This window comes from Cynocephalus volans, chromosome 12 (genome assembly GCF_027409185.1).
Source record: "Cynocephalus volans isolate mCynVol1 chromosome 12, mCynVol1.pri, whole genome shotgun sequence".
Classification (NCBI taxonomy): Eukaryota; Metazoa; Chordata; class Mammalia; order Dermoptera; family Cynocephalidae; genus Cynocephalus; species Cynocephalus volans.
The window spans coordinates 79,910,395-79,917,533 of NC_084471.1; the positions used below are offsets into that span (position 1 = coordinate 79,910,395).

Genomic DNA, 7,139 nt, shown 5'->3' on the forward strand with positions numbered 1-7,139 from the left:
AATAATAACATATAATACTGCTATGAACTTGTGTATACCTGCCCTTTGGTGAACATATAAAAAAATCCTGTTGGATATATACCTAAGCATGGAATTACTGGGTCATATACATATGCAGCTTTGATAGATAATGACAAACAGTTTTCTAAGGTATTTGTACCAATTAACCATTACATCAGGAATATGCAAGAGTTCCAATTGCTCCATATCCTTACCAACATTTGGCATTTTCTGTTTTTAACATTTTAGTCATTCTTGTGTGTATAGTTTGTTTTGGTGAGTTTCATTTGAATTTCCTTAAAATGATTAGTAAAATTACCAATTTTTTTCTTTCCAGCCATTTGGATATCCTCTTATGTGAAGCGGTAAGAGTTTTTTAAATATTCTGGATATAATTCCTTTGTCAGATATATGTGTGGCAAATAATTTCTCCCATTCTAATTGCCATTTCACTCTCATAATTTTTTTTTACAAAGAAAAAGTTGTTAATTTTAATGTGTTTAATGTATCGATTGTATTTTCTATGATCAGTGCAAAAAGCAAGGTTCGATACCACAAAGTAAATAGCAACATCCTAACCGTGAATCTTTGGTATGGGTGACTAGAATCGTCTCATTCTTTTTAAGATGAATGCTAACTTCTTTTATATAACACACATGTATAGGGTTTTATAAGTAAGGGAGAAGATAGAAATGATTACTCCTGGTTGCCTATTTGGAGTAAGCTGGAGGTACTGTTACCAAAATCAGATAAGTCAGTAAGATGCCTATGTAAGGGCAAAGATGGCTCTGCTTTTGGACATGTTGAGTTTGAGATATTTATGAGACATCGGATGGAAATCTCCGGGATGCTTCAGATATTAGGAGGAAGGGGAGAGTTGAAACTGTAAATTGGTTGAAATTACTGAGAGGAAGGCTGTAAATACAAAAACAGTATTGAAAATAGAACCTAGTAGTTAGAGAGGGATCTTACAAACTTACACATGAATTTTTTACCTAGAAGTTGCATTACCACCTCATACTTGATGCATGTAAAACAGAACTTATCACTCTCTACTAGTCCTGCCCTCCTCCCCTCACTGGACTTCACATTTCTGATAGTATCAGCTCCGATTCTTCCAGTCACACAGGTACCAAACTTTGGAAGCAACAGTTTAATCTCTTTGGTTAGTCATTAACATCTATTAGTTTTTTTTTATTCATTTCTTAATTTTATTCTCATTGACATTCCCTTAAACTATTTTATGATCTTTCAAATGGTATCTCAACTGGGGTCTCTTCTCCACTTGAATCTTTTTTATGCAAAACATTTTTTTTCTTTTTTCTTTTTTTTTTAGTTTCTGTTTATTGAGCCAGGCACTTTGCCAAGTATATATGAATATATCCTTTAATTCTCATAAAATCCTATAAGGAAACTGGGCTTAAGGAGTTTAACTTGCTGATGGCCATAGAGCCAAGATTCCAACCCAGATACAAGGGGGTCTAAATTCTTCTAAGTACTGTTTGCTTCCTCTTCACAATCACTACATCTATAGATCTAAACTTTTTTCACATCTTTTTTTAAAAGATGACTGGTAAGGGGGGTCTTAATCCTTGACTTGGTGTTGTCAGCACCACGCTCTCCAAGTGAGCCAACTGGCCCCCCCATATAGGTATCCGAACCCGTGGCCTGGATGTTGTCAGCACCACAATCTCCCAAGTGAGCCACGGGCCGGCCCCCCTTTTTTCCTATTTTAATCTTTTCTACACTCTTTTAAATGTAAAAAACCGTTAACTGGTCTGCAAACCCCCCTGTAATGTGACTTCCACTTGTTTCTCCAAAATTTTATTAGTCATCTGACAAAGCTGGTGTGATCACTCTCAACATAATGAATGCACTAGAATATCACTGTATCTCTGCAAGTGTTATTCCCCACACCATCCACTGCAGTTTAAAATAACTGTATTGCACCACTCTAATGTAAACTGTAGTTACATGAAATATTGACATGTTTTTTATGTGCTTTTTGAAAAACTGTCACTCAAATTTTACTTTCTCCCTAAAGAATGAAATTATTTTTTATAGCAAATCCCTTTATTATTCTTTGCAAACTCAAAATTATAAATTCTCAAAGTCCTCTTTGTAAATGTTTATTCTGTAGTGATGATTGCAAGGCATGCCAACTACTCACTGGTATAATTTTTACAATTTGTATCATTAATGGAGGCTGTAAAGGCTTCTGTACCAGCCTAGCTGCCTTTGTAAGTTGGATAAGTATTTATTATTTTGGGATATAAGAATTTTCTAAGGACTTCAAGCCACTTGAAGCAGCTATATTTACAAGAAAACTTTAACTCTAATTTTGTAAAAAGAATCATTTAAAATATGCTAGTGCGTTATAACAGTATACTTCAAAATGTTCGTGGAAAAATAGGATTGAAAGATAATATGATCTTTCTATGAATTTTTGAAGTACCCTGTATCTGTTGTCTCTCTTTAGCCACTTACTAATTCATTGAATAAATTTGTCCAAATATATTTGGCTGTGCTTTTACCTGGTAAAGCCTCATTGTTTATAGTTCATGATTATAATAAACTCAATATCTATGGGCCTGGCCTCCTAACATTTCTGTATTTTAATTATAGTACAAAGTTAGACACACATTGTTTGAAAGCTACATTTTCATTACCTTATTTTTCCTTTTCATATAATCATTACATTTCCTAGAACCTAATAAGTTTTTCAAAAATCTTAAAAATCTGGCATTATTTCTTTAAAAAAATTGGTATCTACTTTTCTACTGTCATAAAATCTTAGAGTGGAAAGTCTTTTAGGAATCATATAGTCCAATTTGTCGGTTCACAAATGAGAAAATGAAGATGCAGAGGGGTGCTATGCCTAAAGTTACACAAAGTGCCGGAACTAGAGATTCCTAAATTTTGGTCACATGCTTTTCCATTAAACACACTACTGTTTTGTTTTTGTATTTCTTTTAGAAATATATAGTTTAAAAATTCAAAAGTTCATAGTCTTATTGTTTTTACAGTTGAAAACTGCTTTGATACTGAGCCTTGGTCCTCAGAAGCAATTGCTTTAACATCTCGAGCTCTTTCTGCTGTTTGTCTCTAGCTCCAAAGGAGTATACTGCTTCTTCTTGATTTTTCAATCAGCTGCATTACCTGTATCGTTTTTTCCAGTTTTACACACACATTCTCCAAGTCCCTATCTTTCCAGTACTTCCATGTCACAATTTTTGGTAACATCAATATTTCCTGTCTGTATATAATGAGTATTTTTTAAAGGTGATTAATTTTTAATTGTCTCTTTTTAATTTGCTTAGTTTAGTACATATCTGTCACAAATTCATCTTCTAAACTACTTGTGATATCAAACACATCAGTTACATTCTCATTAAGGCCCAGGTGGGTTTTGCATACATAATTTTTTAAATAAACTTTTTATTTTAGAATAGCTTTAGATTTATAGAAAAAATGTGAAAATAATAAAGTTCCCATATATGTCATGCCTATTTCCCCCTACTATTATTATAATACATTAGTAGGGTACATTTGTCACAGTTAATGAATCAATATTGATTCATTTATTATTAAGTAAAGTCCATGCTTTATTCAGATTTTCTTTTTACTTTTTTGTTTTCCAGGATTTCATCCAGGATACCACATTACATTTAGTTTCTGTGTCTCCTTAAATTACTCTTGTGTGTGACATTTTCACAGCTATTTCTTGTTTTTGAAGATCTTGACAATTTTGAGGAGTGGTGGGCAGATATTTTTAGAATGCCTCTGCTACGGTCTGAATGTTTGTACTCCCCCAGACTCGTATGTTGAAACCTAATCTCTAATAAAATCACATTAGAAGGTGAGGACTTCAGGAGATAATTGGGTCATGAGAGCTCCACCCCCATGAATGGGATTAGAGAAAAGCCTTGTTTGCCCCTTTCACCACGCAAAGATGAAGCAAGAAAGTGTCATCTGTGAAGCACAGAGTGAGACGTTACTAGACACCAAATCTATTGGCACCTTGATCTTGGACTTCTCAGCCTCCAGGACTGTGAGAGAGGAATTTCTGTTGCTTATTAGCTACCCACTCTAAGGCATTTTGTTATAGCAGCCCAAACAGACTAAGACAGCCCCTCAAGTGGGATTTGTGTTATATTTTTCTCATGATTATATTGGGGTTATGAATTTTCAGAAGGAAGTCCACAGAAGTATAGAGCCATTCTCATTATAGCCTATCAAGGGTACATAGTATGACCATGACTTATCACTGCTGACGTTCACCTTAATCACTTATCCCAGCTAGTGTTTGTCAGGTTTCTCCATTTTAAGTTTTCTCTTTCTTTTTTATTCTCTTCTTTAGAAGGGAGCCATTATTGTCTGCCCATACTTTAGGAGTGGAGAGTTATGGTCTACCCTGAGGGTGAATTATCTACATAAATTATTTGGAATTCTCCTGCTTAGGAGATTTATCTATTCTCCACTTATGTATGTATTCAGTTATTTATATCAGTATGAACTTGAGGACATTTATTTACACATCGGTTTATACTTTATTATTACTTTGTTTTGTTTCTCAAATTGTTCCAGCTTTGGTCCCTGGGACTAATTCTTTGAGACGCAATACCCATCACTATGAGATTTTGAGTTTTTTGTTTTGTTTTTGCCAATTTGCTTACTTTCTGGCACTACAAGATGCTCCAGGAACATCTTGTGTATTTCTTGTCCTAGTCATAAAATCAGCCACTTCTCCAAGGAGTCTTGCTTTTTTTCATTGGAGAATGGTATTAGAAACCAAGATCTGGGCACTAGACATGCTTGTTGCTACTGAAGTGTCATTGCTTTTAGGCTTTCTCAGCTGACATGGCAAAGAACTATGTATATACTAATCTATTTATATTTTATAAATTATTTTATATTTAACCATCTGCTATGGGTCAAATGTGTCCCCCAAAAGTTTATATATTAGAAACTTAATCTCCATTGTAAAAGTGTTAAGAAGGTAGGGTCTTTAAGATGATTAGATTCATAGGATCATTCCCTACTAAGTAGATTGATCCATCCATGGAGTAACAGGTTGATTGTTTAATGGATGGTCTTGGGCATGGTTCTGATGGTTTTATAAGAAGAGCGAATAAGCAAGTTAGCTCTCTTGCTCAGCCCATTCTCCCATGTGATACCCTGTGTCACTATAGAGAGCTACCACCAAGAAGAAGGCCCTCACCAGATGTGCCTCCTGGACTGTGGACTTCCTAGCCTCCAAACTGTAAGAAATAAATTTTGTTTCTGTATAAATTACCCAGTTTCAGGTATTCTGTTATAAGCAACAGAAATGGACTAATATACCATCAGTGTTTATATTAAGCTAAACAAGAGCTCATAATGATACATTCAGTATATCTCCAAGTTGAACACATTATGACATGAATCATTCTACCCTCCTTTCTTTGATTACTTGTAACCTCCCATAGCAAGAGTGAGAAACTTTGCTCCCACCATCCCCTACGTATTGCCTTAACTTCTCAGTTTTTGTATACATGTTTAGTGGCTGCAGAATTGTTAATACATAACTCTATGGTAAACAACTTTATCAACTAGAGTACAATGCTTATGTGTTTTCTTCAGTCTTACAAACAATATTTATTGCCAAATCCAGAACCATTTTCTTGCACTCCCTTCAGCAAGGTTGCCTCATAAACTTGCAATAGAGCTAGATTCTTTTGTCATGTTCTGAATTCCATTCTAAGATCCTCTGACTTCCTAAAAGACTTTTTAAAATTTGCATGCAGTAAGGTTCAATCTTTGTGCTGTAAAGTTCTATGGATTTTAACAAATGCATTGTGTCAGGTAATCATTAAATTATAATACAGAATAGTTTTCACCACCTTAAAAAAAAATTCCCCTTCTTCTGAACCCTTAGCAAACACTGATCTGCTTTTTATGTCTATAATTTTGCCTTTCCCAAAATGGCATATAATTGGATTAATAAGGCCTGTAGCCTTTTCAGACTGGCTTTTTCACTTGTCAATATGCATTTTTTATTTTATTTATTTTTTATTTTTTTAATTGACATGTAATAGTTGTACATAATTATGGGGTACAGAATTATATTTCAATACATGGCTTACAGTAGTTCTAGGTGTCTATAATTAGCAATAATTTATTGCATGTTTTCAAATGGCTAGAAGAGAGGCGGTAAAATGCTCTCATCACAAAGAAATGATACATTTTTGTGATGATAGATATGCCATATGATGCATCCATGTTTGTTCATAGCTTAATAACTCATTCCTTTTTAAATGTAGAATAGTATTACTTTATGTGGGTGTACTTCAATTTGTTCATCCATTTACCTATAGAAGGACATCTTGGTTGTTTCCACTTAGGGGCAATTATAAACAAAACTGCTATAAACATTTGTGTACAGGTTTTTGTATGGATGTAAGTTTTCAAACCAGTTGGATAAACATCAAGGAGTGCGCTTGCTAGATTACATGGCAAGACTATGCTTAGTTTTTTCAGAAACTTCCAGTCTTCCAAAGTGGCTCTACCTTTTTGTATTCCCACCAGCAACTGATGAGAGTTTGTGTTGCTCTACATCCTTGCTATCAATTGATTTTGACAGTTTTTTGTTTGTTTTTTGTATTCTGACATTCTAATAAGTGTGTACTGGTATCTCATTGTTGCATTTACCTACTTACCTATGATGTTGAGTACCTATTTATATGTTTATTTGCTATCTGGACATCATTTTTGATGTCATGTCTATTCAGATATTTTACCCAATTTTTAATTGGGTTTTTGATTTCTTGTGGAATTTTAAAAGTTTTTGTATAATTTGGATACAAGGCCTTTATCAGATATGTATGTAGCACATATTTTCTCCCAGCCTATGACTTATTTTATTCTTTTAACACTGTCTTTGTAGAGCAGAAGTTTTTAATTTTAATATGCTCTGCTTATCCATTTTTTTCTTTCATAGATTATGCTTTTGTTGTTGAATCTAAAAACTCATTAACAAACCCAAGGTCAAGTAGATTTTCTCCTATGTTTTTTCTTCTAGAAAATTTATAGTTTTGCATGTTAAATTTAGGTAACTGTCTTAGTTTATTTGTGCTACTGTAACAAAATACCTGAAACTG

General features: G+C 33.8%; 1 non-coding gene across 1 annotated transcript; it reads right to left on the reverse strand.

The window, feature by feature from the left end:
- Positions 1 to 533: 533 nt before the first annotated feature.
- Positions 534 to 654, reverse strand: LOC134361419 (U6atac minor spliceosomal RNA). Its single transcript, XR_010021441.1, has one exon. It is a non-coding gene; the product is annotated as a U6atac minor spliceosomal RNA (small nuclear RNA).
- Between the last annotated feature and the right edge of the window lie 6,485 nt (positions 655 to 7,139).